Source organism: Vanellus vanellus, assembly GCF_965231255.1.
Source record: "Vanellus vanellus genome assembly, chromosome: 1".
Classification (NCBI taxonomy): Eukaryota; Metazoa; Chordata; class Aves; order Charadriiformes; family Charadriidae; genus Vanellus; species Vanellus vanellus.
The window spans coordinates 217,604,831-217,618,162 of record NC_138905.1 but is presented as its reverse complement, the minus strand read 5'-3'; positions in this window follow the sequence as shown (position 1 = coordinate 217,618,162).

Sequence of the window (13,332 nt, the reverse complement as noted above, 5' to 3'; positions counted from 1 at the left end):
TTCAGCACCCTTGAATCGGAAGATGAAAACAAGAAATGACTTGCAATGAGAAGGACTGATAGTGGATGTGGATGTTCCACTTTATCCACACTAGACATTAATTGTAAATCCTCTCTTTGATAGCAAGTGCCTGATCTAGCAGTGACTGAAGTCTATGAAAGAGCTGCCGTTGACTTCAGAAGTTATTAAACCAACATATAATTGCAGCACATGGCAAGGAAAAAGTATACTTCAGATAGCAATATTTTTTTATTAACCTTGGGCAGATAATTAGCCTTCTCACTCCCATGTGTGCAATGACAAAAAACAAAGGATTTGAATCAATCTTCCTGTGTTAGAAATGACATTTCTTCTATTCCTAATTACAGTTAGGAGTGGAAACGTGCTGTCCTATTCCCAGCTTCTGTTGCTGATTTACTACATTTTTTTCGTTTAAGTACTTTAGTGTGTTTCACCTTGGTTTATTTGTTATTTAAGAAATGAGGCACCGTACTCTTAACACACCTTATGTGTAAGTGTCATGAAATCTTTTGCTGAAAACCCTGCTTAAGTGTAAAACAAGAAAACAAGCCTTCTTGGAACCCTCCCAGCAATATGTCAAAAGCAGAGGAGAAGGGTGTTGTGTATGTGAAGGAGAAATTACAGTTTGGGCTTTTTTACTCTATATCACTTATGCACACAAAAACACACATGCACCAGCACATACTTGGGAGGACATCACAGAGGAAGCAGAAGATCTTACTTTTCATACGAGTATCTCAGCAAAATCTAACGCAGATTGGCCAATTCATAGTAATTTAAAAAGGAAAAAAAAAAAAATCCACAACATAGTCAATAACCACTTCGGTATGTCTATTCTAGAGCATAGGTAAAATCAAGTCAAGGGAAAAATTGTCAGGCAGTAAACCCCTGAAAGCAAATTAGCTGATACTGAGTTACTTACACAGAGCTTCTAAAGTATTTCCTTTTCCTCCTTAATACAAACTCAGAAGCACTATACGTATAGAGAATTCTTCCTGACCTCAGTGTTACGAATAAAACAAATTACTTTGCTGCAGACAGTAATTAGACAGAGAATCATTAGTAAAATCCTGCTGTAAACTGTATGCTTGCTGAAGGAACACTCAAAGAGTCTCTACAGTGCTTTGCAGAATTGTTATTTCCTGTCCCTTTTGAATACGCATTACCCATTTTCTTCATCCATCTATCAAAAAGATTCCCAGGCACATACTGAGTGGATGTTTACTGCAGTCTGTCAAACCTCAGAGCTCAGCTCATGGGAAGGGCACATCTGCCTGCTGAATATGAGGATGCTCAAGTGATGATGGGGTTCTTGACGCGGGGTAATAAAATAGTGATCTGCTTTGTCAAAGCATCCCATAAATATCTTGCTACAAGCAAGTGAGCACTGCCTTAATAAGAGAATTAAGAAATGACCCTACACAAATTTTCCCCGATTCCAGACTTTGAGAACAACTATGTAATTTTGGCTGTATCACACAGTAAAAATACATTGATTTATGCAAACTTTTACTTTCCAAACCCCAAAGCACTTTATGAGCTGTGCAACATATACAGGAGCCATTTCACTTATGACTAAATGCAGCAATCTCTGCAGTGGAGCTCTGCATCTGTTAATTAAGGTACAAGTGTAGCCCAAATTCTTTTTTACAATACCCTTGTGTGCCATCTCCATATCTCAGGCTGGGAACGAAGGCAGTGAGGTTGCCATTAATCTCCACTGGCTCAGGATTTCCTCCAGAGATTATGAAACTAGATTATGTCTATATAAAGATCTCATAGAATTATAGAATCATAGAACGGTTTGGGTTGGAAGGGATCTTGAAGATCATCAAGTTCCAACCCCCCTGCCCTGGGCAGGGACACCTCCCACCAGACCAGGTTGCCCAAGGCCTGGCCTTGAACACCTCCAGGGATGGGGCAGCCACAGCTTCTCTGGGCAACCTGGGCCAGTGTCTCAGCACCCTCAGAGCGAAAAATTTCTTCCTCATATCTAATCTAAACCTGCCCTCTTCCGGTTTGAAGCCATTCCCCCTCATCCTATCACTAGATGCCCTTGTAAAAAGTCCCTCCCCAGCTCTCCTGTAGGCCCTTTAGGTACTGGAAGGCCACAATAAGGTCTCCCTAGAGCCTTCTCTTCTCCAGGCTGAACAGACCCAACTCTCTCAGCCTGTCCTCACAGCAGAAGTGCTCCAGCCCTTGGATCGTCTTTGTGGCCCTCCTCTGGACCTGCTCCAACAGGTGTTTGCCATGTTGGGAGCTCCAGAGCTGGATGCAGTACTCCAGGTTGGGGTCTCCCCAGAGCCGAGTAGAGGGGAAGAATCCCCTCCTTCGACCTGCTGGCCACACTTCTGATGCAGGCCAGGATATGTTTGGCTTTCTGGGCTGTGATGGCAGTGCCAATATTAGACACAGGCCAAAGTCCTTTATCAAGAAGATTCCTCTTCCCTATCAGTACACCAAATACGGTGTTGGTGAGTGGTATTAAACTTCCAACCTGCAATGATGATTTTCTTTTTTCTGCGAGGTGATGAGTGGCACTTGGCCTCTGAAAATGTTCATTGAGTACTAGGGAGGTAGGGCTTTTCAAGCATCATAATTGATAGACTTGTAATTAACAAGCTATGCAGCAGGAAGAAAATCATTGCATGATGACTAGATTACAAACCCCGTCCTTTCATTCTGCTGCTTGTGATTTTGCAATGGCTCTGATTGTAGCTTCTCTGCCATTTGCATATCTTCCTAAGCATTTGAGGTGCATGCTGATTTCATGTTTTATCTCATTTTGATGTGTTGCAGGTGCTTGTCAGTGACTACCAGAGTTTCTATTACAGTCAGCTTTTATTTTATTGAAATATTTGTGCAGGATAATACAACACCGAAGCATGACATGATTCCATCTTAATCTTACTATGTGGAAAGACTCACAGAAGGCATCGAATGCATTATAGAAGAGAGGAATTTTGGTCTGATGGTTACAGGTAGAGGGGTGGGGAAATTTTCTGACTGCAGACAGCGTATGGGAGAGAATTTAAGAGTGGTTTTACATCGATTTGTATTCAGCAGGGTCTCTATGCATATGATTAATGTTGCCTCCCCTTCTCCCTCGGTTTCTGCCTTTGCCTCGTGATTAACACCAATCTAGTGTCTTGTCACCACTGAGGCATCAGCGGGACTTCAGTATGACAGATGCCCTCATGGCAAACACACTCAAGACTGACTGGAGCTAAAAGCCCAGTCTGCAAAGTTGGGAAGTGTTGACAGCTGTGGAAAGGTATCATAGGGTACCACGTGCTATTAAGTTATTTGATCTTGTGCTTGGAGGTAAGATTTTGGGCTGATGACTTAGGGCTGTTACTCCAAGTCATTATTTGTCAGGTTTCTTCACTTTCTGGAACCTGGGTTTCTTCACCGACATTGATGATAAGATCAAAATATCCAACCAATTGATGTATGAAGCTTTATTAATTCAGGTGTTTGTAGAAATTTAGGATCTTTCCATGACGATACTTGTAGAAAATGACTAGCAGGTGTGTAAGAGTATTTTCGTGTAACTGTAAGTACAGCAACTATCACATACTATTTTTTAATGGTCCTTTCAGCTTGTATTCCATTCACTCATTTCTATTTGTTGTTTTAGGACTCAGTTCTGCAATGACATAAAGACAGGCAAATCACTCAGACAAAAACCTCACAAAAAGACCTATTTGGATCTTCTTTTGGGACAGGAGAACTTGGTACAGAGTGATGATAAGCAGGCATTGATGCAGTACAAAAAAATCTCTGTAAAATAAATGCTATACTATAACTGAGAAAAAGATTAGGAAAAGTGTGCTCAAGAATCTGACTGCCCAGCTTATATCATGTTAATAAAAATGTTGCCGGCATATTCTTCAGTTTAGAAGATTCATGAAAGCACTCAAATTCACTTTTTTCTACCCTTTTGACTAATAACATGGAACACAAGGTGAATTATCAACCCTCAGCACTATATTTTGTAGTTTTACTCAGTCCTAGAAGGGTCTTTGAATAGCAACAGGGTTGTGACTTCAAGCAGGAATGAAGATTAAGGTCACCTTCAGCCACGTCACTCTCTAGCGTGTGGTCAGTGCATATAGAGGGATCACAGTAATTAATTGCACTTGGATTATGCCACTGTATGCACTAGCCAATCATATGTTACCACTATATTGTTTTTTAATTTTTCACTGTTTTTTGAGGCTGGGAGAGGGTTGTACTTATTTTTCCGTGTGTGATGGCTTGCTACACAGCCACTGTTTTACACACAGGTATAGCTGGAAATGTGATGAGCTTTTTTTTTTTTTTCTTTTTTTAAATATCAATTCAGTTTGGTTACCACAGTGAGGACACTTGCTTGACAAAGATTGGCATTATCTGATTGGGTTTTTTTAGATAAAAAGAAGGTCTTTCAGGGTTTTTAAAGATTTTTCTTGTGCATCAATAACAAGTTACATTCAAATCAACAGTTCAAATCAGCAATGACTTTTAGGAATATTAGTCTTTTCTTATTTTTTTCTCTTTTATTGTGTTTCCTGGCCATGATGAAGAGTGAATTTAGTTATAATTATGTGGGTTTTATTATTAACCAAGAAGAAGATACTGAATATTCATATTTCACATGTAAAACCAACCTCAGGAAATTATAAGTAATGCTTAAATCTTTTTTATTTCAGTAATGATAACAGATATATTAGAAACGTGTCGTCTTTATAAAAAATGGCTAAATTTGAAAGAATAGGATTATATTTTTTTCCTGAAGAAAGTCTCTGTGTTATAAAAATAAACCCTTGCTTTTTTATGCTCTGCATTAATAACTGCACCTAGAAATAATACAGACAGCTGTGGTAGAATATACATCATACAAACTCATTTCTAAACAAATCTAACTTTATATATGGGAATTATGACAAAAGGGAGGTCTTTTGGAAGATAACTCATTTTTATAGAGGAAATGGCTCAGGTGCACTTGACAGTTTTTTGAAAACAACAGAATCAGACTTTGTCCACCAGCTCAACAGGGATTTTTGGCAAGCCTGGTTTAATAATTCGCCAGGGCCAGCTACTCCCTCTGCCACACGCACTGCACAAGCAGCAGTAAATGAGTCGGGGAGTGTTTTCATTTGCAAGGAGCAATGACAGTGCCAGGACCACTGAATTTTTAAAAAGAAGAAGAAGAAAAAAGAAAAAGCGTGCTTTCTGTGCCCCTACTCTAATGTGCTGACGTGCCAGAGTCACTTTAACAGATTAACAAAACACTGTTTGCAGATATTGAACCTGCCTTTTACATGCTCAGCGATACATTTTCAACCACCCACTCCTAGCATTCCCCTCCATTTCCCTGCAGAATTTGATCTCACGCACATACAGTAAATTTGATGGACAACTTATGCTGGATTCTCTCCCGAACAGGGTATTGCATCAGCCGGCGAGATTCAGAGTATTGCAATTTGTTGCCCTGCACCTCACAAGGAATCGTTGTACCCACAGAGATGCTTTCACAGACTGTGCTACCCATAGTGTCTCGGAGCATCCTTTCTGTCTGTCCTCCTCATTTGACTGACCCATGCTGACCCATACATACAAACAAAGTGTGCATTCATAGACTGCCTTATTGTTGACAACCACAATACATCATTTCTCCCCTTTCTATTGTTCTCACTATTTGGCTGCATTTTTCCGGGAGGCTCATCCGTATTAGGTACTCAAAATAGTTTTTATTACTAATAGGGCGTCAGTTAAAGATATTGCCATTCATTTCAGGGCTTGGGGCTCAGTCCTCCAAGGCAGAAAAACTTCACAGTGCCATTGAATGATGAACTTCGGGCACCGAGTTTGAATGTCTTGTTGAATGCCACAGAAGTGATCCCTGCAAGAACATGGTTAATATTCAGAGGTGTGTGACCTCTGGTTTTGCAGTCAGAAAAAGCCTGACTTATTTTTTATTTTTTCTTCCTGTCTAAGATTACAAAGGTAAGGAAATAAGAAGATGAGGTAAATCGCATATTTATGCTCATTTCCATCTCCCACAAGGAATCTGAGAGGTACTTAAAATGCAATTATTTGGTTCAGATATTCTGTCCAGGAAAATGTTTCCACAAGCGTTTTACAGACTTACTGTAAATAATACAATCACACGCTTCAATCATAAATAAGCGAGGAGGAGCAGGGGAGAGACAACCGAGGCGTAAGCAGAGATCTGAAGTCTGCTGCTGAATCTATGAGACCGGAGAAAGCAGAGTGGCAGCTCCAGGTGACAGAGGAGAAACTAGGTCTACCAGGGATGACAAGGCTGGGTGAAAGAGGGAGTGGAGAAGCTGGAAGTATAAGACAAAGCCTGTGCAGGAGCCTCTGGCAGCTCTGTGTTTTGGTTTATTTTGAATTATTTTTTGGATTTTTGGTGGTGTTGGGGAGGAATTTTGCAGGTTTTATCCTACTTCTGAGTGGTGTTTTAAGGGAATATGCAAGAGAATAATAGACTTTTTTTTTTCATTGATAGCATGGTGAAGTAAAGCCAGGACATATCATAGCAACAAAAAAAAAATATATATTTTGAGTACACTTTAGTGCCACGAACATATTTCTTGTTATACAGAAAGAAAACAAGGATCAGCAGAACACAGATGGATAAATAGGGACAAATGAGTATGTTCGTGCCTTTGTTAGAGTCAGAGGATCCTCAGGATCCTCAGGATGGTGGCCTCCAGTGAGCTGCCTCTTATTGTAGTCCCAGTGATGGACATGGAGAATCTCTGGAGAACAAGATAGACAAAATGGGTGGCTGTTCTAGGGTGAGACTTAAGGAAAGCACGAAGACATGTTTGGGGAAAGTATAAGTGTGCATAAATGCACAACACTAACTCCTGATGAAACTATGTACTTTGAAGAGGAGATAAAAGCTGTTCTGTGATTATCCTCCTTGTGCAGACTCAAACCTAATGGTCATTGCCAAAAAAAAAAAATTAAAAAAAGCTGTGGAGATACATGCACTGCCACAGTTGGACATCAAGACTCATCTAGAACTGTCCAAGACTGATCCTTGGTTTTCTCAGCCTCCAGAAGAGAATAGCCATATGCAAACTGTCTGTGGCCCCATATGCATAATAAACCCTGAACCATGCCCAGAAACAGTTTGGGCGAACAATAGTGTGCTTAGAACCCAATCCAACTGTTCTATAATAGGACAGCTGAAGTCCAGTGCCCAGGAATGTTTGTCCTTTACAGTTCATTGGTACGCATGTGGCTATCATGATCAGCCCTAGTACAAGGCAACTCTTGAGCATCAGATGACTTTTGAAAACACGTACTGTATTAGCTCCAAACCAGCCATCTACATGGATTTCCATATCCTTATAGGATTTTTGATGTCATACCTGAGCAAAGTATTATCTACTGGTCTCAGACCAAGACACTGAGAATTACAGACTTCAATCCTCTGTGTGACACCAACACTTTTCTAACCTTTGACAGGTCTCTTTGTTTCTCTCTTTACAGGTGTTTGTAAAGATTAAGCCATCACAGCAAAGCTCCTTGAAGATAAGATTCCTTTGTAAGAGTTATGTACAACTATCCTTTCTTATTTCAAGTAGGGTTGATGACACCCTGTCTCTAACTCTGCTAAGTGAACCTGGTTACAGCAAGGAATGTCTTCGCCCAATGTCACCGTTTGGCCTAACTGTTAACGAAGTGCCAAACTGAATTCTGGTGACTATTACATGTAATGTTTTTGAGATTTCTGTCATATTTAAGCCTTCATAAACATGTGAAATATTAAGATATAGGTTTGGTATTTGAATGAACTATTGAAAGGGCTCTGGATAATATATTCTGAAAATTTCATGAAAGTATCTTACAGGCTTCTGGCCACAGATTGCTTATATAGGCCATCACTTTTCCTCAGATGACACACATTTTATATCTTCCTTGACTTACTCTTCTGTCCTTCAGTTTCCCATTTATCTGCCTGTTTCAGCTCTGTCAGCTCTTGGCTACACCATAACTTTTTCCTACTGGACCCTTCAAAGCCTGAAGGCATAATATGGATCAAGAGTTACTGCTGTCCAATGTCTCTAGCTCTGTCATTGTCATTCTTCACTTTGCTTTCATGGGCGGAAATTCCAAGATTTGCCCTTGACTCTGAGGTTATTTTTTTCTCTCACAGCTTTTCATCCTGCTTCCATGCATAGAGCTTTCTCTGGAGTGCTGCCAGAAGTTATCTTTATCCCATCACCCTCCTGCTGTTGCCAAAACCCTTACTCATATGCCAATTGCGATTCGATCGTTTATAATCTCCCTTAATTTCTTCTACATGCATTTTACAGCCAAGCTACTGTCAAAGAACATCCATTTCTAATCCAAAAGTGCCATCAGTGTGATCCCCATGATCTTACAGCCACCCTCTTCTTGTCATATAATAAGCAGACTCTCCACTGACTGGAATGCAGGAACAAGACACAAGTGTTAAACAGAGGAAATTAAAGGAACTTTTAAATCAAATACTAAACTAGTGGACTTTCAGACTTCACACTTCGTGACTGCTTCCTAACTATAAGTTTCTATTTTATCCACAAGTCAATTGTTTGGGAGATCACCAGGTCTTAACCAGTTTGTGTCCCTACCTTTTTCTAAAAGCCATTTTTAGTTTGAATGGATATACCATGTTTTAAAATCCCAACAAAAGTTTCCACAAGTTGAAATTGTGAGAGTTAAAAATGACAATGCCTGATGCTGAAGTCATCCCAGTGCCTGATACTTCCTGCCACCTGGTGGAAAGTTTTCTTAGTTGCATTTTTCTCTTGGTTGAGTTCATTGAAGTGAGGGTTTCTGGGAGAATTTCAAGCTTTTTGACGTGCAATGAAACCTAGAAAAGGCTAGATACACCCAACTAACTAGCTGAATTACCTTCCAGACCACAGCAGTGGGACCGCAGGGCAGCACAGACTGGGAAATCTGCCTGAGGTCCAGGAACTCTGATGGTTACTCACAGTAGGCTTCACGATGCCATTGCTGCCCTGAAGCCTAGATTGTCTTAAAGCAGGCTTGAGCCTCTTTCCATGAGTCAGTCACTGAATTTTAGACCTACTTTAAGATCTGTCGTGTACTAATTTAAAACAGATATTGTTCTATGGCTATTTAAACTGTGACAACAGTGGGTGTTATGTCCTTATTGATTTTAGCACTGTCGTTGGCCATGTTTGTGCTCTATTCCATAAAACAGGCAGGATGTCCATGCAAGCGAAGGTCCTTTTCAGTGTACAATGTATATTAACTTTTGTGCTTGCTCCACAGTGAATATCATGGCAAAGATTTGCCACTGCTATGTAAAGGTGCTACGTAAAGATGAAAGTCTACTGAGAATGAAGGTCACACTCCATCTTGAAAAGTTGACTTCAGGCCTTCAGGCAGATGAGGAGCTTAGAGATTTCAGGCTCTAGTTACTATGTTCCATTATGTCTAAAAAAAGGTTTTATAGCTGATTGTGAGCCATACAGATATGAGAGAGATACAGCTTGAGGCAAGGGCATTTTTAGTTTCTAGATCGTGGTAAGGACATTTTTAGCAACACACTAAATATACAGATTCTGCATTTCATCCAGTGACTCCTGAAGGTAAAACATAGAAACTATTCTGAGAGCAGATACCAAAACTCAAGACTGACATTTCCCAGGGAAGTATTTCCTATCTTTGGGATGCAAAGCTATGCTTCATCTTGTCTTCTCTTATTTGACCTATTGCATTCCTGATTGCTCTGTGGTACAGGTTAAACAGCAGAGATAGAAGACGTTCCTCTTTTCCCACCTCAGTACCAATCTCAGTTTTATCTCTAACCTAAAATTAATACTCCCTTTTGGATGGTAAGGACCTGAGATTTATTTTGGAAAGGAACTAGCTAAGCCATGATGAAAAATATGAGAAACACCTCCTCTTCTTTATTTCACACTACTACTACTACTACTGACACCAATGACAGTCACGCTAATGATTATTACTATTAAAATTTTCTCGTTCATATGTCTCAATCACTAGAAAACTTGGTGCTCTCAATTGGGAGTGGCTGCAGAAAGCTGTTATACTGCCTTAATTTCATAAATTTACACAAATCTGTGTTCTTAGGACTCCTTACAGCGTAACTCTAGGTAGCTGCTGTACTTCACTGAATTCCAGAATTTCACTTCCGAAGCCATCATGGGCACTTCAAATCAATGGAGCCAGTAGACTAGTTTGTAGGCACAAAAACAATCGATAGACCTAGGAATCTTCAAAAAATCTGTTTCCACTGAGACCTATGAATCCAAACAAAAATTACGCACTTAAATCCCATGGAAGGTCTGAGTTGAAAGTGGTGGGAATGCTGTGCTGAAAAGCAGAATTGGATCTCGGCCCGAGTTTCAGGCCAGAGACATAACAAGATACCTCCCTCCCCAGATACTTTCTGAGGTGAAGACATCCAAAGTCTGTCACAACACTGCAACCCATAAGTTGAAAGCAAGGCTTTTTTTATGTTGCACCCACTCAAATGTCAATCAGGAAGCCTCTTGTGAAACAGCTCTATCATCCTACACTGAAAAGAGGTGTCATGCAGCAGTGCCTTGCTGTAAAGGGTTGTTCATTTTTTAAGCAAGTTTCTTTGATTGTGAACAAACAAAAAAACCTGCTGTAACTTCCCGATTTGTCGCAACTGTACCTACAACTAAAAAAAAATATTTCCATTTCAGCCAGTGAATGTTGAAATATTTGTGGATTATTCATGCTAGAAAGTGAAACTCTACAGTTTTGGAATAAACTTTAATGTTCCTCAGCTGAAACACGTGCTATTTATGTTTCCTTTGTATATTTTTTTGGGGGGGGGAGAGAAAAAGGACAAAACCCAATATTTTAAAAGAAAAAAACAAGAAACAAAAAATCCACTGCTAATTTACAGTGTTACCTAGAACCACCTCTTCTTGGCTAACATTATAAATAAATATCTGTCATCTAAACAGAATTATTTTTATATCAACACAAAGGGATAAACATCTGTATGAGTAATCAGTTTAACCATGAAAAGTAAAATTTACTTCCTAGTGTCAGCTGGGTTCACTTAGTCTAAACTGTCCCTACAGTTTAAATGATAATTTTTATTGATGCTTAAGATTCTTATCAGAAAAAAAAAATTAAATGAAAGCAACAACACTCAAATAAATTCATCCTGATACAAGTTCCATGAAGCTTTTTTATTGGTGAATCTGGCCCTCTCTTTGCTTGCCTCTTTACTTAGCCTGACTCAGAACATGGCCTAAATTACTCATCTTACTTAGAAAATGGTTTAAATTTATCAGTTACATGCTCCATTTAATATCTTTGTTTGTTTGTTGCAATAGACTGAGATGTTTCAGGGAAAGAGAAGTAGGAACCTGCACACCTGGAAATGTTTTGTGAATGGCAAGATCTATAGATCAATAACTGCAGATAATTCAAATTGTGTTCAACTGGACCTCTTAGTCAATGACAGCAGGAAAGTGCCTTGCTTCCCTGTGTTCTCTCAAAATAAGATTCTTCAAAAACGCGGATAGTTTAGTGTTATTTTTCCATGTTAATTATATATGGAGGAAAACACCTGATGGTGCAGCATGGCCATTTCTCTGTCATGGATGGAAACTGAGGTCTTGGGAGTGCAAGTTTTAATCTTTATTCTTTCTGGATGCACAGTTTCCCCACAGAAAGAGCTGTGTGTACCATCACTGGAAAAATCAGAAGCTTCAGGTAAACACAGACAGATTTTCCCTCGTCTTTATCATGCTTGTACAGATACAAAGATTTTCACGGCAGTGCACCGTCAGTACACAAATGGAAAACTCCAGAAAATGAAATGAGGGAGATGCCTGGTGCAAATGGAAGTTATGTGATAGTTTCCATTGACTTTGCAAAGTAGTTAACCCCTGCAGGAAGATTGTGTTGCTACTTCATTTGCATAAGAGCTATCAGCTGAACCTCTGAATCTTTACATGATAGAGGAAAAGAGGAAAAGAGGAGAGATGCAAGGAGCAGGAGTTTGGAGAATGAGTCTTGCAACTACCTTAAATAGGAAAAAGCTGAAAATAAATTTTAAAATTGCTTGGCAGGTGGTTGCTCTACTTATCCAGGAAGACAATAGCTGTAGAAGCAGGTTGGTTATTAAGCTGTATCTAAGACTGTTCAGCTGAAGTCAAAGCAGAGCTCAGCGTGACTTACATCTTTGTGTATGGGATGGCAGAAATCAAGAAGCAAAAGATCAGAAAAGAAGCACGTGCTTGATCTTCAGGAATGATGAGTAACAACAAAACAGACACGTGGACTTACGCATTTAAGGCAACAGGACTACCTGCGCCTTGAAAAATTAAGTCAAGTGAGAGAGTAGCTCTGGAGGAAATCTGCAGATGTTGACCTCCTAAAGAATGTTGATCTCCTAAAGAATGAGAAAACAGAAGGGATGAAGGACAGACAAAATGAAAACAGAGAATGAAGAATTGAAGACAAGATCCAGGTTTATTTTTTTAAAACTGCCTCGTCATTCAATTTTCATCTTAACCACTTGTTAGACATTAGGCTCAAGGAGAGTGTTTTTGACTTTATAAAAATTATCCAAGCCTCTTATGGGACCCTACCCTTGGTTAAATCTAAAGTTTTTCAATAAGTATATTAGCTTAAAGTAAATTTTGTAATCTGCTCTCCCTTTTCTCCACCCCCCTGTATCTTGGATGAGAACGGTCTAAACTCTTTTCTGTGCCCTCTGTCAAACACATGGGCAACTCTGTCAGCTCCGCCTTGGGTCACAAAACGCAGCTTGGTATAATTTTGACAAAGTCTAACAACTGTCCTACCTCTTGCCTGCTGCCCTTCGAAAAAGACAGCTGCCTCTGCATCTGTTATGGCCAACCTCCAGTCAAACAAATGTCTGAAACCAGGAGCATTTTCAAATACAATTCAGTGACACGACAGAGGGAAGTAGACACAAACTTGGATTTTCTTCTCACTCTATTTATAAGCACTCTTTGGGTAAATAAAATTGCTCTGAAGTGATAAAGCTTTGGGTATACCTGTATTGGAAAGTACATAATTTGTCTTTCAACGGTGAGCATCAGACTCTTTCACATCTGGATCTTACAGAAGTCGAAATTTGTGTCTTTGGCTGATATGACTGATGTGGTTTTGCATTCTGTGTACTGAATTGGACACCTGTCAGAGACAGCAGGATGATGTCCTCTGACCTTGGGAAGATTGACTTAAATTGTCTTTGTTTATACACGCATGGACATATTGAAAAGGGGGAGAGAA